The sequence below is a fragment of the Cricetulus griseus genome, chromosome 5 (genome assembly GCF_003668045.3).
Source record: "Cricetulus griseus strain 17A/GY chromosome 5, alternate assembly CriGri-PICRH-1.0, whole genome shotgun sequence".
NCBI classification, from domain to species: Eukaryota; Metazoa; Chordata; class Mammalia; order Rodentia; family Cricetidae; genus Cricetulus; species Cricetulus griseus.
Genome location: NC_048598.1, coordinates 55,319,488 through 55,343,831, shown reverse-complemented (window position 1 = coordinate 55,343,831; position 24,344 = coordinate 55,319,488). Strand labels below are relative to the sequence as shown.

General features: G+C 46.2%; 1 long non-coding RNA gene across 1 annotated transcript; it reads left to right on the top strand.

Moving 5' to 3' along the window:
* Positions 1–2,949: 2,949 nt before the first annotated feature.
* On the top strand, positions 2,950–9,424 carry LOC107979716. Its single transcript, XR_003485731.2, has 5 exons — positions 2,950–3,067; positions 3,196–3,904; positions 5,604–5,684; positions 5,767–5,863; positions 5,959–9,424. It is a non-coding gene; the product is annotated as an uncharacterized LOC107979716 (long non-coding RNA).
* The last annotated feature ends 14,920 nt before the right edge of the window (positions 9,425–24,344 follow it).

The following is a 24,344-nucleotide window of genomic DNA, read 5'->3' as shown; positions in this document are numbered from 1 at the left end:
GGCTCTAAGTGCTCCTTACCTTAGGTATATGTCCCACTGACTGTAGCTTCTAGTCAAATGTGACCTGTCCTCATCTTCTCTTGTTTAATTAACATTTTCACAGACAGGAAGCCCCGCCTCCCTCACTTCCTGTTACATGTTTATAACACTCCCTAACACAGAGTGGTGAGCAAGTGTTATTTCATCTTCACAGCATCCTGAACCCAACCCCACTTTGAGACAGAGCTTTGCTATATATCCTAGGCTTTCCAAGAATTCTGGATCCCCGTGCCTCAGCCCCTAAGTAGCTGGGATTACAGGCCTGTGCCATCCTTCACAACCAGCATAGCTCATCTTTAAGGAATTCTCTTCCTTCGCTATGACCCAATGGAGCTGTGAATTGTGGTGCTGCGGGAGGCTGGTTAGTGGGAATTCTCCATCCTCTGACTTCAGAGAGGGTTGCAGGGACAAGCACATACTTACCCAGAACTGACTAGTTGGGGTGGAGATTTGCTACATTTGTGTACACAGAGAGAAGTCTTTCTTCTGAGTCTGGAAGCTATAAGGATGTTGTAGCCAGGGAGTTCTGTCCATCTCTCTCTACATGGAGGAAGGGCCGCCTAATGGAAGGGAATAAACCCACCCTAAACAGTTCAGGGTTAGAAAGAATCATAGTTGACATAGTTGACATATTGGGTGCTGACTTCAGGCCAGGCCATATTACAAACACTTGGTGTGGAGAATCTTGACTCCCCACAGGGCCCTCTGAGGTGAACTAATTATGGATGCCACCTCACAGAAAGGGACACAGTGGGGGAGGGGGGTTGCCTAGCATGCAGGAAACCCTGAATTGTTGCAGGGTGAGAATTCGAGATTTCTCCCCACTTTACAAGGTGAGAAATGACCCCTGGGCCCCAGGATTGAATCCCAAGAGAAGTGCTGGCTCCAACCAAGGGATGAAGAAAATCAAACAGGAGAATCAAGAGTTAAGCAATGGGTTTAACACCACCCACCTATGTAGGTTGCTGGAGCCAAGATTTGAACTCAGGCTGTGGGATTCCAAAGCTGTCAAGCTGTGCTGCCTTATAAGCCGAGATGAACATTAAGGAAGCTGAAGGGTTTATACTCATGAGCAAGTGTGAGAACTGACAGCATGGTAGGAGTACCTGGCTCTGGGCAAGCCTGGAGTCAGCTGACTGTGCTTTCTAGTTAAGTAAGCCAATGCATTCCCCGTTTTGCTTAAAATAGTTTATACAGCAGTCACTTGCAACTGTCTGAATTTGTTGTGGAACGACTAGTCTTAGAGAGAGGGAAGCTTCAAACTCCTGGCTGCATCCTGGCTCTACCCTTCACACTGAGAGGACAAGTCACTTGACCTCTTAGATCCCTGCAGGTAAATGACAGGCTCTTGAGGCAGCTGTGACTGGAGATGAAATTACGTGTAAATGCATTTAACACTCTGCTAATATAATTTAAGTAGTCGGTAATTGTTGGAACTCCCCCTTCCCTCTCCCCGTTAGGAGTAGGTGCTCAATAGCATTTGTTGAATTGAATTAAGTCCTCTAGAGGCTGCAGGATGCTGCCTGAGTTTGAAAGCTGCAAGGAGCTGCCGAATCACCAATCAGGAGGCTTCTCAGTCTAAGTGGCGCCTAACAGCTCTATTTGGCTGTTTTGAAAGAAAGAAAGAAAGAAAGAAAGAAAGAAAGAAAGAAAGAAAGAAAGAAAGAAAGAAAATCTGCCTTTCCCTTCTGTTCTCCTGGTAGCCGCCTTCTCCCTGGCGTTCAGTCTCTCCACAGAAGAGAAAAACAAAGCAAAACAGTGTTTGCAGCAGGGACCTCAAGAGGTAGCCCGGACTCTCCCATCTCTCTGGTCTCCACCCACTCACCAAGCCCTACTGATGCTGCTGCTTCTTCCTTTTCCCTCCTGCCCGTGCCCTTGCTTGCATGCTTCACTTTTCTGGGTGCTTGCCTCTTCCTCACTGGCCTCCAGCCTGCCAACACCACGCCAAGATCCAGAGACACCATGCTCAAAAGTACCAAACCTCTGTTGGCTTAGAACTGCATGCAGGATGACGTCAAGCTTGGGTGGACGTACATGGTCCTCCTCGGTAGCCGGCGCTGCCTGGGTGGCCAGGCTTGGTTCTGCCATGCTATTTCAAGCCTCCATGCTCGCTCACGCCTTTCCCTCAGCTTGAACACTCAGGGCACCTACGCCCCCACCCTCTACTCTTACTCATTCTTCAAGCGCTCTCTCTCTCTCTCTCTCTCTCTCTCTCTCTTTCTCTCTCTCTCTCTCCCTCTCTGGAAATACTCACTCAGCGCTCATACCTACTCTGTGGGCCAAGGATGCTTCCTCTCTGTGCTCCCACAGCGTCCTGCATGATTCCGCCTTCTTATTGTTTTGACCTGATCACACCGCCCTTGTTAAAAGCACTTTAAGGCATGTAGTGATGAATGGTGATGAATGGCTCTATTAGTACCCGCGACCTTACACAGTGCCCTGCACCCAGAACCTCCCACCTGCAGACAGCTTGCAAGCTGTAAGTAAAGGGACCAGGAAGGAAAAGGAAGAGGCTGAATTTTAGCCAACAGAACCTCTGCTTGCTTTTCTTGGTTGAGTTGTCCCGTGTACCCCTCCCCCACCTTCTCACAGAAAATACCGCAGGTTTAGGGATTAATTTCTGAGAACTCCCCTGGCCCTTTCTCACCTTGTAAAGTTCGGAGGGGTTTCATTTCCTCACTTAACAAGCTGGGAAACTTTGGCAGTGGAAGAGGGAAAGGAAACTTTCGGGGATGCCCTAGGGCTGTTCAATTGTTCAAATTACTGTCTGTCCCTCCTTGCAGCTTTGGGTTCTGTACAATTGAGTGGAGACCTCTGACTACCTTAAAACAGCCCCCATTTCAGTTTGAGAAAGGATGAAGTTATTTCCTTACAACTAAATATAGAGCGTGAGTCTGTGCTGATGCATAACTTAGGCAAATGCATGCAAATCCCTCGTGGGCTGGGGGGATCCCTGTCTTCTGAGTCATCCAGCCAGAGTTCTCTCCTTGGGGACCTCCAGTCACAGACCTGATACTGACCCAGCTGGGTGAGCGTCTCAGGGCCTTTGTGGGAGGTCACATAAACACTGCTGGAGTTACATTGTTGCTGTATAATCCCCACTCCCATCTTGAATCTGGTTCCCATTGAAAAGAGACATCCCTCCTTTCTGCCTAGATTTCGGAGGCACCCCTGATCTGGCTTCGAGACCCTGGCTGTATCTGCTCTCCGTTAAACCATCCACCAAGTCAAACCAAACATGGCAGAAGACATCCTGGCCTTTGGAACCACCCTTTACCCTCCATCTCTCCCCCTTTTCCTCCTGTCTCTCTGTCTTCTCCCCCTCCTCTCTGTCTGCTCCTTCCTGATGGAAATTTGGCCTCTACCTGCCCTTGTGACTGGAAAAAGCAGCGTCAGTTCATCAAAGCAGAACAAGGCTGCTACTTAGTGTCCTTGATCTATGGGTTACCAGGAAGGCCCAGGGTTACCCAGCCCTCTCTGGTCCCCGCCAGAAGTGGGGGTGGGGGCTCTTCAGCAGGTGTGAGGCCTGCCTGTGGCAGAGAACGTCATCAAATGGTGGGGAAAGACTGGGCAAGCAGGAAAGGAGGGGTGGCTTTGGAAGGGATTGTGTGGAGGTGACATGGCCACCGTGCCAGGTGAGCCAAGCTGGATAGGACGAGCAAAGAGAAGTGACTTTTTTCCTCAGGTCAGCTGCCTCCTGGTGGATGCTGGCACTAAGCCTACTGTCTCCCTTGCTATCACTTGGGGGTTCTTTGGGCAGATGGACGGAAGAGGCAGGGACATGTACAGCTAGGAGGAGGTCTTCTGGGGCCAGAGGCCATTGTTCAGTAGACCATAGAGTCCAAGCCAACCGTCTCTTTCCAAGGTAAGCCGAGGCCAGCATTCCAAGGACCTGGATTCTCCAGAGATGTGCTGGGGACAGGGGTCTGGACTAGAAGTTGCACATGGAAGGGGTAGAAAGAAGGAGGGTGGACAGAAGCCAGCTGAACTAGGAATGGAAGGGGGCCGCCATGCCTGGCCAGAGTGATGTTGTTGAGGATTTGTCCTGTGTACTCTTTAATGTGTAGGCTTTCCCAAAGGTTTTGAGCATTGTTAGTAGCCAGTCACCATGCTCAAAGTCAGCTTCATGACTGTCAAGCCTCTGGCCTGTCGGCTTCCCCGCTGTGCTCTGCAGCAGCATAGAGTAAGGATAAGTGAGTGTCATTCCTCATTGGACAGGGACAGCAGGGACACAGACTCATTAGAGCAGCGTTTGGGGAGCTTGCCTCTCTGTGCCTCCTTCTACCTGTTCCTGTTAATAGCACCTTGCTTTACTTTCAGGGAAACGCCCGCTGCCTTTTCCATCCTAAAGTCTATCCTCTCCAACGATTAGTTGTGTGACCCAAAATGACTGTCCTGGAATCCAGTACGGTGGCCCAGCTAGGAAGATGGACAGTGGTTAGGATTTGGTTGTCTTGTTCTGTGAGTTTGTGCTACTCTGAATTCTGCACAGGCTAATTCTGATGAACATGTTAGGGTAGGGTGAAGGTTATTCCTCGTATATTGACCTTCGCTCTGGAAGAGGCAAGAAAAGGATTTGGATTGCAGGTAACAGGCAAGAAGCCTGACATCCCTTGCATGAAGGCTGTGGTCTGGGATCCTGTCCCCACAGCTGAATAAAGTTGTGTTTTCTAGCAAATCCCCTGTTGTTCTGTAATTTAGCCCTAGGGGTTGGATAAACTAACTGGAGATTTTAGCCACTTTCCTAATACTGAGCAATGCTGCTATCAAGCAATCCAGAAGCCAGACCTATCTCCCTTATCACAGCCCCAGGAAGAGGCCTGCCAAATTGAGTAAATAAAAATGCAGGCCACCCCGGCACATTTGAGTATCAGAAAATTGTGAGTGCATAACTCTGTCTGAGCATGACCCATGCATTGACTACATATCCAGTATCTAACAACCCTACCCAAGAAAGAATATGATGTTCCTCCCACCCTCTTAATCCTGTTGTCCCTCTATCCTCCCCTTGAGTGAACGGTTTCTTTAGAGGTAGATAATTTACTAGAAGATTGGCTCAGTAAAGGCATCCACACAAAGTACACCAACCAACAGAGCAGGAAGAAAGAGATGAGTACTCTTAGGTCTTGGAGCTGCTGCCTGGATTTCCTGTGTGTGGGCAGAGTTAGTCTTTCTCAATTTTCTTTTTCTTTTTAATTTTTTCTTTAAAAAGCTATTACAACATAGCTTGGGCTAGCCTAGAACTCATGACCATCTTGTCTCAACCTTCCAAGTGTGGGGGTGGGGGCTGGGGTCCTAGGAGTGTGCCACCAAACCAGACAGAGCTAGTCTTTATGGAAAGAGTAGCATGTAAGTAAAAAACAAAGAGGGAACCAGTTCTCACCGGCACTCAGATTCCTAATTCCAGCTATTCTCAAGGCCTGCCTGTGTTTACTGTGCTTTGATTATGTTTGCTCTGATCTCACAGACTTAAGTTCTTTTCTGCCCAAGGGCTGAAACCAAAGCAATGCAAGTTGCAACCCCTCCTTCATTGTTAGTGAAAGATGTTCCCATCATTTTCTCAGGGTTGAGCAGGACGTTACCTTGTATCAGCCTGACCATGGTCCCCAGCACAGCAGCATGGCAAAAGCCCAGTGCAGTTTGAGGTAAGTTAATGAATGACTGGGCAGTCTTGGGGTGGGGGGAGGTGTCAGCAGCCTGCACTCAGCTGATTTCCCTTCTTCACAGGACCTCTTCTAAGCAGCTCACTGGAAGCCTGCCCCCACCTCCAAATGGCCTGAAAGAAGGCAAGGCTGTGCCTGGGAATGCACATTCATCAAGAAAGGTACTGGTGGTTTCTTGGTAGGCTATGGATCCCTGAAACAGCCTGGCATCCCATGCTGCCCCTTCGTACCTCTGGTTACTTTCTTTCCTTTCTAGACAGAAGGCTCTTAAGAAGGAAGTCCACTTGGGGCCTTCTAACGAGGCCCAGTCCCTTGGTGTCCATGCCCAGGATGGTCCATGGATGGAGCAGAGACTGGGGAAGAGACCCAGATAGGCTTTCCCACGGTGCTGCTGTTCCAGCTGTAGAAATCATGGTATGGGCATGTGCACTAGCACAGCATACTGGCCCTCAAAACCTACAATACTCTGTGAAGTTGAAGGATCCAGGCTCAGGTTGCATCAAATTCATGGCACTTGGAAACAAGACACACACGCCTCAGTCTCCAGACCTGCAGGAGGATAAGTCACCTGAGTGTCAGCCAGGTGATGGGCCCATCAAGGGACTCAATGTCCCCAGAGAGCAGTGGCCCTGCATCCCAAACCATGGGGAACAGAAGAACTCTCAAAGTGTTGTTCCCATCGCCAGAGCATTCTTCAGTAGGAGAATTTCAGAGCTGGGAGAATTTGTTTGCCTTTTCACAAGTTATAATGTTCCTTTTTGTCAGGCCAATTTGCAATACAAAAGGATGGCCTACCGTTCAATTATGGAGAGAGGAAACACAAAACAAACCAAGGCTTCCCAACATCAAAGTGAATATTATCTTTGGCAAAATGTGAAAGGATGTAGGGAGTGGGGGGGGAAAGGCTTCCAGAAGTTTCTGTTAATAAAGGCTTGTCAGGCCATCCCGAGGCCCCATTCCCCATGGTTCTTCTGCAGGCATCCAGCTTCTTTCCATTTTCCTTGTGTTTTCTCTGCCCTCTTACTGCATCTCTTTGTCCGTTGGCTTGTTTGTGCTGCGCTTGTCAAGTCTGCATGTTGCATTTTGCAGCAAGGTGAAGACACAGAACAAGGACTCAATGTCCTGCCATGATTTGTGGGCCTCTTCCTCCTAACTGCCTTGTCTCTGGGAATTTACCCCTAACCAGCACAGCACAGTGCAGACACATTGTCCTTGTTCTTTGGAAGAATAATCATTTACTGACTTGCTGACTGACAAATAAAACAGTGCCACCACCCCCACCCCACAAAAGTGCTGGGGATCAAACAGGGCCTGTGGCTTTGGCATCTTCTCTGTTTCTGAGCTCCATCCCCAACAGTTCAGTATCACTTCTTCCTCCATGAACACTACTCCACATATACTATCTCATTAAAGACTCTTTACAACCATACCAGAAGATAGTATGATGCTTTTCCCATTTGGCAGACAAGAAACTGAGTCCTAGTGACAGTAGGCCACTTGATTGGCATCCCACAGCTACTAAGTGGCTCAGCCAAGGTAAAGACCAAAAATCTTCCTGACTCCAGGAAGCCAGGCTGTGCGCATAGTGAGTTGAGATCCAGAGAACCAGGACAAATCACAGAAACTGAGATGGTCCCCCAATGGAAATGTGCTAATGGCTGGGTGCTCTGAGACAGATGTCCTGAGATACCATCTCCCCACAGCAATCTTCACTCTGCTCCAGTGGGGACACTGAGGTAATTGCTGTTGTCCCCTTCCTGCTCTTTACTTATGACATTAGCATAACTGGAGATTCAAAAGCTGCACACATTGTGGAGCACTCATGGTGAGCCCCTTGGGCAGGGAGCCCCTTGGGCAGGGCAGTGGCACTCTACACAGAGGCTTCATAGATGGCCCTTGTGCTAGTAAGTCCACCCAAGGGCAGTAGGCAACCTCAGACTTACAGATTCTACAACTTTCATGGCAAATTTGGGGAGCCATTTGTTTTTTCCTGTCCTGTCCAGGATGACTTAACCCTATTTGCTTCCTTTCATACTCTTGAAAGGAAGTTATTGGAATGCAAAAACAGATGAGTCTTCTTGCATTTAAGACCAAGCATATTCTCCCTCTCTCCGCTTCCTTCCCTCCCTCTCAAGCTTTTGAGATAGGGACTCTCGGAAGTTCTGTGACTTTGGGGCTGAGGCAGCTCTGTGAATTTGTGTGGGGGTGGATGGTGCATGTGTCATGGTCAGAGGACAATCGGGGATCAAACTCGGGTCATTAGGCTTGCCCAGCAAGTGCCTTTATTTGCTAGGACAACTCACAGATCTTTTAAAAAATTTAAAAGTAATTTATTATTTTTATTATTTTCTTGTGGGGTTTCTATGGAAGAGAGCGGATCTGTCAGGAAGTGGGCCTGGGAGGGAGAAGTTGCCACTTCCCCTCTTTCCAGAGCTCCATTGTCTCCTGTTCTTGGTTTTATGAGACACCTCCAGAATCTGTCGGTGAAGCCTCTTTTCTGCTAAATTGACCTCAGATGAATTTTATTCCCCAAATCAAATGACTGTTCGCTGCAGTGCTTTCCAAACATCTCCACTATATGGCATCATCTTGCACAAGCACACGGCACATGCACGCTTGTTATTCATGCCACCATGTTTGGGGAGTTTTACTCTACGACAGAATAGCACAAGAAAGATATTTGGAGCCTGCAAACTGCCAGACAGCTGGAAGGGCTGTGAGTGGAGGTAGCATGTGAGCTCATGCTGAGGGGGAACTTGTATGTGGAGAGTCCTTCCTTCAGGGGCAGGAGGCCAATCACAGACAGTCCTGAGTCCTCATCTGCCTCACGGTCTATCTCCCTGAGGTCAGAGCTTTGAGGGTAGGGGATGCATCACTGCAGAGCAGCAGGGGAATTGCCATGATGCTTCTTCTTTGCAGCCTTGCACTGAATGCAGCAAGAAAGAAAGTGGCAGGCTCTGGACTAGGCTGCCGGCTGGAAGCAGCAGATGACAGGGTGAATGCCTGGTCAGTCCCTTTGTAAAACACCTTTCCCTTTGCTACTACATAGTATGGCTACACAGGCCATACTGAGAAATTATTTATTCATTTCACTAAATTGCAACAGTTAAATTCTCTGCCAGGCCCTTTCTGTGGCTCAAAGTAATGCCTAGGTTAGGAAAAGAAGAAATCTGTTAGCTGGGAATGTGTGTAAGTGAGAAGCGAGAGATGGGGGGCCTCTCCAGAGAGCTCCCCACTGCAAGGCCCCAAATAAGTATGAGATGCTTTCCAGCATAGATATCTTCTTGGACTGGGACAAGTGTGTGGAGAGGGCAGGGTGTTGAGCTTGGATGCAAACGTGAGAAAGGAAGTCTGGCTCCTGCAGTAGAATAAGAAACAAAGGTAAAGTTGGGTGCAGCCCAGTCGCTGCTAAGCAACAGAAATCTGGTGAAAGCGATTGTTCTAGATTAATTAGGTCCTGTTTCTAAACAACTAGCTAGTTATTTTTTTTTTACAACCAGTGGAGTTCTGTAAGCAGAACTGCTAGATAGTCCACCATGTTCAAATGAATCTGGTGCGGCCCCGCACCTTCCCAATGGTGGCCAGGCACCTGGCAGAAGTGAACGACTCCTCTCCAGAAGCAGAGCATTAATGCATCTATGTGCAACATAAAATACAACACACAGATGTGAAAGTTAGAGGAGAAAATGTACAAGAGTAGTCAAGAAAAAAAAAAAAAAAAACAACAGCGGCAGAAGCCCTTAAAAGCTACTCTAAAGCTCCAGAACTAAAATGGTATGGCATTGTGATCAACAGTCCCACCAAGGGGCACAGAAGATGACTGTGTTCTCAAGTGTACTGTGGTACTATCCATAGCAGCCAAGACAACCTATGGGTTTGCCAGTCAATGAGTGCATAAAGAAATGAACACGTGATGGGATACTATTCAGCTTTAAACAGGATTTGTTGTATATTTCAAAATGATTCGAAGATTCTAGATATTCCCAAAGTTGAACACTACAATCGATGGGTATGCTAACGACCCTATTTGCCAAATAGATACTGTCTTCGTGTACCAACATATCCTGTTATTGGCGGCAGTACGCACAGGTCTGGAGGATAATGTATGACTTGAGATGAGGTGGTCAAGAGAAGACAAACAGCACATGCTTGATTGGTAACGGTGGACTCTTACAGAGGCTGATTTCACAGAAACAGAGGTTAGAAGAGTGATTAGCAGAGGCTGGGAAGGAAAGACGGGAGGGGGATTGAGACCAGATGGCTAAAAGGGGAGAAAGGATGTAGCTCAGTGATGGAGTGTTTACCTTGTGTGACAGAAGCCCGGGCTCTTTGCCTAGAATGGCAAAACCAAGTTCTAGCCTTCTACAGTAGACTGACTGTAGTTAATACAATGATTTATTGTATATTTCAAAATAATTAAACGATTCTAGATATTCCCAATGATGAACACTACAATTGATGGGTATGCTAATTACCCTATTTGCCAAATATATATTGTCTTTGTGTACCAAAATATCCCGGACCCCATAAATATATACAATTATTGTGTCAATGATAATGGAAAGTGTAATATCACCATCAAACAATAAAAATAATAAAGGTCAATTTAAAAATAAAATAGCACATGACTTATTCTTCTAATTCCAAGTGAATTATAGAGCCAACTATATAGGGAGGAAAAAAATCCCCCAAACATCAAAGCAGTGTAAGAAAATAACATTGAAATAGGGAGGGTTCAATCATAAATATAAGAAATAATAAAGTAGAGGTTATCAGATTTTATGGTATAGAGGTACTAAACTTCTTTTTGGAAAAAGACATTATAAAAGAACAACAACAAAAACAAAACAAGTGGCTGGCGGGGTGTCTCAGTGGGAAAAGGTGGTGCCTACTACCAAGGCTGATGAGCTAAGCTCAATCCCTGGGGACCCACAGAGTGGAAGGAGAGAACAAGCTCCTGAAAGTTCCCTGGCCACACATGTGCACACACACAATAAGTATAATAAATAAACAATTTAATTATTTTAATCAAATGACAAATACTGAAACCAGCACGTGTGGCAGCCTGAGTGCTGGGATTTTCATCATGTATCACCATGCCCGGTTCACACATATATCCTTGTTATGAGTGGAAATGTTATTGTTTTGTTTAAAAAGAAGAAAAGAGAAATGCTGAGACATGAGACATATTGACTATAAGTTTATTATAAGGCCCGGCAGAATGGGGAGACTAAGAAGAGGAACAGGGGTAAATGGCTGACCGCCATGGCCGGTCACCATAGAGAGAATGCATAGTTGAGAGAGAGAGTAGAAAGGAAGCTGAGAGGAAACAGAGCGGGGAAACAGAGAGCGTAAATGGGCAGGGACTTGTCTTTTAAAGGGGTCCTCTGCACCTGCGTGCAGACTTAGTTCCCAATGAACCTTGGGCTGACCAGGGTACTGCCTGTTCCACCAGGTAACAGGGGCAGGCCAGCATAATGCCTGAACCTTTCAGGAAATATAACTTAATAGCAAGGTTTTGGAAGGCAATGTACAGTATTCACTATACTAGGTTGTATGTATGTATGTATGTATGTATGTATGTATGTATGTATGTATGCACATATGTATGTATGTTACATATAAGTGTTTGGGGTTTTCTGAGACAGTGTCTTACTGTGTAATCCAGGCTGGTCTCGATCTCACTACCCTCCCACCTCTACCTCCAGGGTGTTGGGATTAAATTATGTCCATTGTGCTCAGCTTCTAGTACCTATTATATTTTAATTCCTTTTCTTAAAACACACGCTCCTAAGTAAGTGGGTGTAGGGCATACATTTTTTTTTATTGGCGCACCAAGGCATTTTTACTGGTTCCTGGCTGTTTCCTTTGGTACTTTACAAAAAACCCAAACCTAGCCTAGCTTCATCTCTCTTTCTGTCCATCTTTCTTCAGACAGATATAGATCTACCTGAAATTGCATCCAGTTTATCCAAATGAAAGCCCAAGGCAGTATCAAGCTCTTCAGTCACATTTTCCAGAGAACATTCTGCCTTCACTGTACGTGAGTTTTTCTTCTTAAATTGTCAGGGGGCAATCTTACTTTTAATCTCTCAAATATGAGCAATCAAAAAAAAAACATAGCAGAAAGCCTCATGAATTCAGGCTATTATTAACTTCATTTCCCAATTTCATGGAAAATGGATGAGGCCAAGGAAGGCTGAGTGGAATATGGAGATGGGGTGATGCAGAGAAGGAAATAAAGATAACAATTATGACTAAGTGTCTGGCACCATAAGAAACATGGATCTCCGTGCTGGGGAGATGACTCAGTGGGTAAAGTGCTTGCTGAGCAAGCATGAAGACCTGAGTTCAGATGCCCAGGATCCATGCAAAAGCCAGGTCTGTACTCTAGCAGTGGGAGGGCACAGATAGAGAGAGTCAGATCCCAGGGTCTTGAATGCCGCCAGTCTAACCAAAATGGTGAGCTCCAGGTCCAGTGAGGGACTCTACTCAAACAAGTAAGATGGGCAACAATGGAGGAAGACACCTATCACCACCTCTGACCTCCATATATGCTTGGGCAAGTGTACCCAAACACATACACACACACACACACACACACACACACACACACACACCTGTACATACCATGCACACACACATATCCCTACATACCATGTACACACAGAGAGAGATGATTAGAAGTCTACATGGCCCTGTTTAGGGACATTTCTGGCTTTTGGCTGTCATATGTGGAAGCCTACCGCTGACATGGAATAGGTAGAAGGCAGAAAGGCTGCTGAGCATCCTACGATGCACAGGGCAGCAGGACAGCCATCCCCCACCCCAAACAAATAGTCAGGATGGACAGGCAGTAACAAACAGTCCTGATATTGCCTACTGGTATATTCTGGACAAAGATCCTTGTGTGGATTATCTTAACAGTACAACTCTACAAAATAAAAACAGTAGAAAGTGCCTGATGCCCAGTAATGAGTCACTAACTCAGATGGCCCCCAATAGATCCCCTGGAATGATGTCTGTGGTACAGGAACCACCCAAGACTGGATGCTCTCCAGAGCTGTTTACATCTTTCCCGGAGTTGTGCTCACCAAGCTGCTTTTGTCTCCAGACTTGGAAATGTTCTTATACTGCCATTATGTAACTTGGCCATATATTACATAAATCAGACTTTCTCAATCTTCGAATTGACATTGATCGGTGAAATGTGAATGCAACGATAAAGGAACCGACTGTGACGGCAGACTTGGCAGATACTGGCTGTGTCCTCACAAATTTGGCTCCTGTAGTTCCTAGGTTCACAGCTGGACGATTCTCAGAACTCTGGGCTGGAAGGGAATTTACTGCTTCTTGCCATTGGAGTGTGAGCAGAAGTCATCTGTGCTACTTCCAGAAATAGAGTGGCTTCTTGGTCTTCCCCCTTCCCCTCTTCTTCTCATTTGATTAATCCAAAAACAGGACCTTGAGTTAGGTGTGGTGGCACAGCCCTGCAACCCCAGCACTTGGGAGATGGCAGCAGGGGACTGGTGTGAGCTTGAAGGCAGCTTAATCTACATAATGAGTTCCAGGATTGCCTAGGAAAACCTTATCTCAAAAAGAACCAGTGGCTTGGAAATCACAAGTGGCCACTTGCTAATTAACAGCAACTCGATGGCTTTTAGGTACAAACTCCCCGTAACATCTATCCTTCTTGAACTGTTGTACAGTTTTGGCCTTGGGTGCTGGAGCAGATAGTGCCTCCTTAACTAATATTACTGGTTGACAATTTTGGAAGTACTTGTAAGAGTTCCTTAAAATTTGCTGTGAAGCCCAGGTTTGGTGCATGCCTATAAACCCAGCACCTGGGAGGGGAGGTAGAGGCAAGAGGGTCAGAAGGTCAAGGCCAGCCTGGGCTACATAAGATCTTATCTGAAGAAAACAAAACCAAGGGCTGAAGAGATGGCTCAGTGGTAAGAGTGCTTGCCAAATGTGGTTGTTCAAAAGAAAAAGGCCCCCAAAGAGAGCGGCATTATTGGGAGATATGACCTTGTTGGAGTAGTGTGGTCTCGTTGGAGGCAGTGTGTCACTGTGGAGGACGGCTTTGAGATCTCATGTATGCTCAAGATATACCCAGTGTTTCTGTCCACTTCCTGTTGCTTGCATATCAAGATGTAGCCAACACCATGTCTATCTGCATGCCCATGTCGAACCATGAATATAATGGACTAAACCTCTGAAAATGTAAGCCATTCACCCCAATTAAATATTTTTCCTTTATAAGAGTTGCCACGGTCATGGTGTCTCTTCACAGCAATAGAACCCTAACCAAGACACCTTATTAGCAAGAAAATGAGTTCAAATCCCCAGCACCCAAGTAAAAAGCCAGTTGTGCTTTCACTGTTCATTTTTATTTATTATTTTTAACTAAAAAAATTATTATATGTACATGGGTATTTTGCCTGCATGTTTGTCTGTGTATGACGTCTGTACCTGGTGCCTGAGGAAGCCAGAAGAGGTAATTGGATCCCCTGGAACTGGAGTTAAAGACGTTTGTGACCTACCAAGTGGGTGCTGAGAATTGAACCTTGGTCCTCTGGAAGAGTAGGCAGTGCTCTTAGCTGCTGAGCCATCTTTCCAGCCCCCGTTTTTATCCTTGGAAACTATGTGTAGGTGTGTGTATCTGCATGTGGACATGGGCATGTGACTGGAGGTGTCTGGGGAGGTGTCACAGCCCATGGAACTGGAGTTATTAGCACTTGTGAGCTATCCGATGTGGGTGCTGGGAACCAAATTTGGGTTCTCTGTAAGAGTAGTACATGCTAGGCCATCTTCCACCCCAGTCATATTTCTTTTGAAGAGTTTTTAAGCTCTTATTTTGTTTTAAAGAAATCTTGGACTTTAAATTGCCCACATGGTTCATTTGAGAAAATCATCCTGAAATTGAAACAGCAAGCTCTAAAGTGTCATCTTTATCAAAAGATTGATCCAGCTGGGCATGGTAGCACAGACCTGTAAGCTCAGTACTTGGAGGCTGAGGCAGGAGGATTGCAGTGAGTCTGAGCCCAGACTGGGCTTTGTAGCCAGATTCTGACACAAAAAAACAAAAAACAAACACCCCCCCCCAAACAAAAACAAAACCCAAATGAAACAAACAAACAAAAAGAGTTTGGCCTGTACTGAGGGCTTTGCGGGTACTAAACCTACTCTCTACTACTTTCTTTCTTTTATTATTACTTTTTCGTTGTTATTGTTTTGTTTTGTTTTTGAGAGCCTAGGCTGTCCTGGAACTTGTGGTCCTCTTGCTTTAGCCTCCTTGGTGATGTAGGTGTCTGTCACATCACTCATCACATATAAACAACATTCCATTTCCTCATTTTGCAGTCTGGAGGATCAAACCCAGTGCCTCAAATATGCTAGGAAAATGTTCTACTCCTGATCTATATCCACAAGCAAAACAGCCCAAGAAATTCTAAATATTTAAATATTTAAATATTTAAACTAAATATTTAAAGCTAAAACTTACATTAAAAAAAAATTATTGACCTGGCTCTTATACCACTCTTCCTGGCCCCACAGAGTGAGGCTTCTGGTGTCCTTCCATTTTACAAACGAAGAAATGAAGTTCCATGTAGATAAGGTGACCTCCCCAGGTCACATGGCTAGCAAGTGTCAGAGCCAGAATTCACTTTCAGACCCGGCACCCACACTTACCACTACAGTTCCTTTCTTTCCTTCTAAGAGTTCACAAGTGCCCAAACACAAGGCCACTAGTTCTATGTGCCGGCGAAGCCACTTCTGCCGGCCAGAGACCAAACCCAAACCATGGGCAGCAAACATTTCCTTGCAACTTGCCCACTTGGCACATAGTTGTGGAGAAAATTAACTGGATGAAGCAAGGAGCCAAGGGCTATGGAAGTTGGTGATAGAACATTTGCCTAACACACGTTGGGCCCTGGATTCCATTATCGGCATGGAGCCAGAGGGCATAGCCTCCATTGGTGTGTCAGCCCTGCTCAGAGCCCCAGCACAGGCTCCTTCTCACCACCCTGGGTCTTGGGCTTCCTTTCACCAGCAAGGAACTGGCAGTTCACTGACACTTTCTTCACATATTCTCTGTGTGAGCCTCTTGACATCCTGCAATGTTGGCAGGGCACGTTTAACCGTATCCTGTAGAAAACTGAAGCTGATGTGGCTAAGCAGTATCCCAAAGTCCCATGGCTGCTATGAGACAGTGACAGAGATTGGATACAGTATTGAGGTGCTAGGGCTACACCTGCAGACCTGTGAATTCCTCTCTCAATTGAGGTAGTGAGGTTTGATTGCCACCATTGGCATTCTCCACGTGTTTGCACTAGTTTGGTCCCTCTTGGCCTCCGTGTTATGGTTTTGAAGACTGCTCCTGCTGGGCTTCACCTTGCGTTCTGTTATTACAAACTGCCCGCTCTGCTGTGTTGTGAGCTCATCAAGAGGGTGTTCTGGAATAGGCTGTTTGTGGAGAAGTGGGTTAATTATAATCTTCAAAGAAGTTGCAGTCATTGCTTCCAGGGTTGGGGCTATAATTCAGTAAGGTAGCAGAATGCTTGTGTAGTATGTGCAAAGCCTTGGATTTGATTCCCAGTTGTGAAAGGAAAAAACAAACCAATATCAAACAAATTTACCAACACAGAGTGTAGGTCAAAGATCTGTCTTAACTTATCCACAAGGGAACTGATAGTATGTTAAAGCCGATTACATGTCTAATGTTGGGCTGGAGAGATGGCTTATGGGTTAAGAGCACTTGCTGCTTTAGCAGAGGACCCAGGTTCAGTTCCTAGCACCTACATGGTGGCTCACAACCATCTGTAACTCCAGTTCCAGTGGATCTGATGCCCTCTGGTGGCCCCCTTGGGCACGGCAAACACATGATGCACAGACCAGCCACATACATAAAAATAAATTTTAAAAACTTTAAAGGATTAAAAGGAGCGTTTGATGAACAGAAACTTACATAGTTAACTAGGAAAGAAATGCAGAAGCAAATTTATTAAATTAGATGCAAAACCAGTTATTATCCTACAGTGAAATGAAACTGCAGCCTTTGCATTATTTATTGTTCTAAACAGAAATCATTTGCATTTCCTCCAAACAAAAATCTGTGAATTAACGAACGCATGATGAATGTTCCTAATTCTGGGCCCTAATACATGGACTTTATGAAGACAAACAAAACCTCGTTCTTCTAGAAGACCAGGGATATCTTGGTGGGACCGTTAGACCATTACCCAGTATGCCATACAGAAGCCGAGCACCAAGCAGTCACCACCACACCACCCTCTTTTTGGAACAAGTTTTAAAAAATGTTGGATATATTTTCTTCAGTGCTCGGGCCAAGCTCAGGGCTTTTTACATGCTAAGCAAGCAAGTGTTCTATCACTGAGCTACATCCCTACCTCAGGGGTGTTACTTCTCTGACCTCTCACACCCCAGTGGACATGTTCCTTGTGCTCCACTCCACATGCTAGCATGCTCATCTCCTCAGGCTGATTGTGGCTGGGAGATGGCCTAACTCACTTTGCTCCCTCCGCTGCCACCAGCATAGGAAGGCACTGTGAATTCAGCTCTCAGACTACAAACACATAGGAGGAAACAGACTATTCATTTTCTGCTATAAATTTGCTGAGATGCCAGTTTAATAAAGAAAACAAATATCTCTTCTCAGTATTTTCCCTCCTTATGAATTTGTATGAGCTCTTCGAATGTTGGGGAAAGAAAGGCTGGTGGGCACAGCTTCTGGATTTAGAGCCTGGTTGCTGGAGAATCCAGAAGCCTTGCAAGCCCTGTCTTTCACCAGTTTTCCCATGCCCACATGGGGCTATTGAAAAGGGAGAGAGGAGACAAGAAGAAGAGCCACAAAGAAAACCAGTCAGCCAACGTCTAGTAAATTTTTGCTGAACGGACAAGATGAAAAATGATGCCACAAAAATCGCCAAGACATACTTGGTCTCCTACAAGTTCACAGCCTTCTAAAAGAAAATCTACCAACAAGGAAATTACAAATACAATGAGATAAACACAGCAACGGAAACACAAGCATAATATAAGAGGTTATTTGTAAGTCAGAATGGGGGAGCAAACCATTCAAAGTGTGCAAGCAGTTACACCAGTGTTGGATTTCAGCTCTGTTACTTACTTCTAAAATGGGGTCAAGTGTCTTCCTTATGGTTCTGTGACTATTGGGTAATGTATCTGTCATACTCAATATAGGGGCTGGTACCTAGCTGGCACTTAATAAATTATAGCTATTAATGAAAGACATCAATGTTTTTTAATCTAGCTGCAACAAAATAGCTCATCATATAACTGCCCTTTGAAAAAAAATGTATAAGGCACTTTCAGATCCATTATCTCAACCCTGAGAAGCAGGGAGGTATTTTAAGCTCTTTCTAGCCATGAGAAATCTGTGGCTGAAAGTGGTAAGGCCTTGGCCAAGGCCACACAGCTAGAATAGAATGACTGAGAAGGAATTGAGCTGGGGCAAGACAGGGAGATAATGACTAACATCAACCAGAGGCCAGGGACCCTTCTGCCTTAACAGTGCCTTCGGGTCCCAGGGCTGGGAAAGAGGGCGGTGTGTGTGTGTGTGTGTGTGTGTGTGTGTGCCATGACTGAGTCAGGGGTGTCACCAATAGGTTTATATTTTGTGCTCTCAGTCCCCAGCTCGTGGTGCTATTTTGAGGGCTATGGAACTTTTAGGAGGTGGGGCCTGGCTGGCACAATTAGGCCAGTTGGCGTGGAACTTGAAGGTTTCACACGCCCGAGTTTCCGGGGGTATTCTGTGCCACCTGTTCTGCTGTGATATGAGCAGCCCCTAGCGCACACTGAGTTCTTGTCTTCTTGCAAGGTTGGGTTTGAAATCCCTCGGAACCCTGTGAGCCAAAATAAGCCTTTTCTCCCTTCCATTGCTTCTGCCAGGCATGCTGCTGTAGTGATGAAGAAAGCGATGATCTAGACGGGATCAGCATGACTGGTGGCCGGCGGCCGTGGGCTAAGCAGAAGTGGGGAGGCTGTGGAGCTTGCTTGGGGCACAGGATGAGAGTCACGAATGGAGTAAGTACCTGCTGTATTCTCTTACTGTCTCGGCAGAGAGACAAGGCAGGGAGACCAATTCGACACCGCTCGTCACAGACTGCAAGCTTCGCCCTTTCTCTTCTCTGGATCATTCTGCTGTCCCCCATCCGCTCCCAAGTGATGAAAAATGTGCTCCCTACAAGGAAGATCAGATGTCTTCATGGTTTGGGGGAAGCAAGGAACTAGGAACTGGGAGGACAGTATCCTGTGTATGGAAAGAGGAGTACCCCGGGAGACGGAGAAGGGGGGTGGCAACCTTTGAGGGCACAGGCAGCTGCTGAATTAATGAATTGTCCATTCATTCTAGAGCAGTGGTTCTCAACCGTCCTAATGCTGCTGCCCTTTAATGCTGCTGTTCCTTGTGTTGTGGTGGCCCCGCCCCCTCAACCATACAATTATTTTCATTGCTACTTCATAACTGCAATTTTTCTACTGTTATGAATCATAACGTAAATATCTGCTATACAAAAGGGTCAAGACCCACAGACTGAGAACCACTGTTCTAGATGCTGGAGAAAAGGTAGGAAAAGCACAGGAATTAGTGAGGCCAAATAGGACCTCAGGGCTTCAGAATAGAACAAATTCCCAGACTCCTTGTGTGGAGCCAAACTGAGAAGTAAACCAGTGAATCCAGGCCCTCCACGCCCCCACACAGTCCTGTATGATCCTAGCTTACAGAGGGGAGGAGAGGAAGACTGGAGGTGAGCTTTCACAGAAGCCCTGAGAAGCAGCATCTGCACTGGGCTAGACGAACAACCTGCAGATTGTATGGGAAGGACTGGTGGGCACAGCGGTACCTGCAGAAGCACCCCCCCATGTGATAAATGCATTGCATAGAGTCACAGTACTATAGAGAAGCATGGTCCTAGTCCCCGCACTATCCTGTGCTAGTCCTGGGTCTCCAAGTCTTTATTTGTAAAAATGGGAGCATTTCATGATATTCTGAACAAGAACCACCTAAGGTTATAGATGTCAAAGAGCACAGAGGAGCTCACCGTGACAAGCTCTGGAGGTCTGGAAGGCATTTTGTGTGATACCTTGTTATTTTGTATCTGTCTGAGTCAGCTGTGCTGCCATACTGATTTGGAGCTCATGCATCTTAAACGCCCAGTTTACTCCCCATCTGGACTCCCAGGCAGAAAACTAGAGCTCAACTCCCACTTCTCTTTTCCATTCCTGCCCCTCCCGTCGGGTTCCTACAGAGCCATGGTGCCCAGCCTTGGTGGAGTGCTGCCCAAGGCTAGACTGTGTGTTTGTGGCTACCGCCAGTTTTTCTTAAGCATGTATTCATTGCCTTCTGTTTGGGGAACTGGGGCTGGAGTGGCAGGTGAGCCACCACTGTCTGGGCTGTGGAATTAGAAGTACATGTTTTATTTGCAGAAATATAGATTTAAGTTAGATTTTACACTGATTAAATTACATAGGAGGCCTGATAAATGAAAAGGGTGGGGAGAGACTGAAGTTTAAAGTTTTTTTTTGTTTTATTTTGTTTTTCTTAAGTATGTCAGAGTAAATTACAAATGTGATTTTTCGTTTCTATATCAGTTTGTCTCTGAAACGTTAGAGCTATTTCTAAAAACAAAAACAACAAACAAACAAAAAACAACTGCTATTAAAGCTGGGCATTTTTTTGTCTGTTTTTTGAGATGAGGCCTCATTGTGTAAAACAGACTGGATTAGAACTAGAGATCCACCTGCCTCAGCCTGAGTGCTGGGGTTAAAGGTGTGGCCTTAGGGCTGTTTTGATGAAGGGGTGTGTGTGTGTGTGTGTGTGTTGTGTGCACCGGCGCACGCTGTATGGTTCATGCAATATATGTAGTGTGTACTTGTGCATTGTGTATTTGGTATGTGTGTGTGGTGGTTTATGTTTGCATGTGTGTGGTGTGTGTCTGGATTCTGTGCACACAGGTACAGTATGAGTTGTGGCATAAGTGTATAATGACACATGTATAACAGTAATTTATGTGTGCGATACATATGTGTGATTTATATGTAGCATGAATAAATGTGTGTGTGTGTGTGTGTGTGTGTGTGTGTGTGTGTGTGTGTGTGTGTTTAGAGAGGTGTTGCAGGCTATTCTTCTTAGAGGAAAGATGAGGGAGGACTTATGTTTGCTTTATTTATATTCACCTCTTACTTTGCCTGAGTCTCCCTAAGCTGGGGTGAGGGGGGGATTTCTCCTGGTCCTAGAGAAGGTGCTGGTGGGGAGACAGAGACAGATCCTTCTGCTTCTCTTTATCATCCCTGCTTCTCCAAGACACTCAGTATTCATTGCCGAGAACTCCATAATCTCTCCTGAGAAACATGGACGGAATTGAGAGCTGAATGTGGTCCCCAAATTGCAAATCAATGCATTCAGAATTAAATATTGATTCCCCCTTTCCTTTCAAGGAAGTTTCTCGAGAGTAATGGGCTTTCTGCTTTTGTTCTTTTTGCTTTTTAATTTTTCATCCCTACCCTTAAACACTTTGTTGCTGAGATTCTGCAAGGGGAAGCAAGGTCCCCGGGAGCCCACCTTCCTCAGGGCCCTCCCCCCTTGCCCTCTCTGGTAACTTTCCTCTCCAAGATGAAATGTCGGTAAGTGGGAGGAGTGGCTCATAAGAACACGACTGTCTGCCATCAGCCCACGTGGCTGTGGCTGGGCAAAGGGCAGCCACCCGCCTCCGATGCCCCTGGGCTTGGACATCGAGTCCCAGAAGGGAGGGTGAGGCGCCACACAGTCCAAATGAGAGACACAGACTGGGCCTTGCCAAGTGCTTGACTTTCTGGGACGCACCCAGCTCTCTTTATTCTTCTTCAAGTAACCTTCTTTGATCTGAACCCCCAAATCAAGCCCCTGACCCTTTTATGCATCTCCTCTGGATCTACCAGAGCCAGAGTAAGATATTTATGAGGTCCTGAGGTTTGTAAAGATTACTACATGTGCCTCCATTCATGTGCAACATGAATTTCAACATAAACTAAAGGCAAGGAGTGCCAAAGGAGTCCTAGGTTTCCCATGAGAACAGTTAGAATGGCTTTCTTTTTTTTTTGTCTGTGTCTGCTTTGCTGGGTTCCTGTCCATGGCAGAGCCATTTCTGAGGAGAGACTAGAAGCCTGTTATACTTGCACCAGGGCCTCCCCAGCCCACCCTGAGAACCTCACGTTCAGGCTAGAGGCAGCATGGTGTTTTCTGATACCCCCTAGCACCCACTCTCTTTCCTCTGGGCACTAGCACCTCTGGGTTTCCTGAACTTTCAGTGAGAAAGTCAGCTACCAGCTCTGGCAGTGGAGAAAGAAAACAGGTAGCTCCCCGTTCCCATCTGGAGAGGAGGCAGTTCCGGGATGTCCTTGTTAGCAGAGAAATTTAATTACTGCCCTCTCACTAGGCTGAAGGCCCTATCTCCACAGAGCCTCCTTCTTGGGCTAATGCAGGGGGGTGGAGGTGGTGGTCTCAAGGTGAAGGTGTAAGATGGAAAGAAAAGTCATGGGCTGGTCTCTGAGATTTATTTCAGAGTTGGATGTATTCAAGAGGAGAATGCAGGGCCCTGGTCTTGTATGCTTTGTGCTTTAGTCACCTATGCTGGAAATGCCTGCCTGGACTCTGTGATATGGGCCAAGTCTGGCTTTGAATGGCAGAGATTGTATTCGTTCACTGCACTCCTGACTCAGTCTGACCAACTATATGCCTGAGGTGGGACATAAGGTTATGTGGAGGTTAAACAAACAAATAGACAAACAACAACAACAAAACCAACAGCCTGTGGTCTCCAAGATGCTGGCTGCAGCACCTGGCCTCTGTTAGCAGTGCAATGCGGCCTGGGTGGCACACTGAGGGTGCAGCCAGCCAGGGTTGATTCAGAGCTTGTACTTAGGGATGGTTTAGCCAGTCCCCTAAATAACTGAGACTATAAGAAAAGTGCTCTAGGTAGAAAACAGGGCCTGGATGAGAGCTGGATGGATAAGCACACTCATCCTTAAGCACGGAGACCCAAGTTAGGATTCCCAACACCCACATAAAAGCCTGGTGTGGTCATGCACACCTGTAACTCAGAGACAGACAGGAGAATCTCTGGGACTTGCTGGCCAGTCAGGCTAGCTGAAAACTCAAGAGTTCATGTCTTAAGGGAACAGGCTGAAAGAGAAAGATGCCTGATATCATCCTCATGACTCTACATGCACATACAGACACACACACACACACACACACACACACACACACACACACACACACACCAAAACCCCAAACAGGGAAAGGAACCAGCATGGAGCAAAGGGAGGAAGACTCTCTTAGGCAGTTGTATGATGTTTGCAGTTGGGTACCTGGTGATCTGAGATGTGATGGGTCACATGGACAGGCCTAGGGGTCAAATCCCAGAGGGAGGATGGTGGGCTCTTGGTTCTCTGATCCTGAGCAATCTACACCGTGGGACCAGATTCATCGCAGGGAACACCACAAGAGTCCTTCAGCATGGCTAGCCTATCATAGTTGACATTATCCTGGTGAGAGTAGACCTTGCAAGTGTTATTTAGAGCCTTCACCCTTAGCTCACTCCTCTGTAAAATGAAGGTTTTGAAAATGTCTGTTTGGAGCCGATGGAGAGGCTGCCTCACTGACCTTGATTCATCTCCTAAGGCAGAGCCTGTAGCAGACCATGGCCTCTTCCCTTCGTTTTCATCCTCTTGGTCCCTCGTAGAGAACACTTGCTCTCGAAGGGAAGCAGCCATTTGTTTTCCTTTCAGGCCTGGGTGCTTTCTGCCCTCTATTCACTTCTGAAAAATAGATCCAGCTCTACGTCAGGGTGCTTTCCACTCAACCTTTCTTTGCCACAACCTGCATTCAGTCTAGCAATGCCATCTAGATCTGCTTAATGAACTAGCAGTGCTCTTAAGAGAGTCTAGTGGTGTTAAGAATGGGCCTTTTTATACATTGTTAAGATAACATTTCAGATGGAATATACAAACTGCTAAAATCCCTTAGGACAACTGACTGACAATACACATGAAAAATATAGGAACGTTGATGCATTTTTTCCCCTAGTAACTTCTTCTCCAGTGCTGGAGATGGAATTGAGACACGCTCATGCTAGTTAAATGTGACACCTCCCAGCTATATTCTCCAGCCCAATGCATCCTTCATCATGACAATCAAGCCCAAGGAAAGAGTCCTTCATATACATAAAAGCGAGTTTGCACAAGTTTGTTGTCTTGCTATGGATAACAAGGAAAGGATGGGGAAAAATCTGTAAATTCAGTCCTAGTAAGATACGAGTTAACTACTGAGGGAGCTGCCTCCTCAAGCTTATGAGGTACTTGGAGCCATCAAATTCACAGAGAGAGAGAGAAGAAGGGAAGTGGAGGATGGCAGCCAAGGGGATACTGTTTGATGGGCACAGAGTTCTGGGAGTGGGTGGTAGTGATGGCCACACACTGTGAATGTACTTGATGATACAAATGAAGCCAACTGTACACTTTAGATGTAAAACTGAAGATCTGGGAGCGGTGGCGTCCTCCAGAATTTGGGAGGTGGAAACAGAAGATTGGGAACCTGAGGGGGAGCCTGAGGATAAGCCA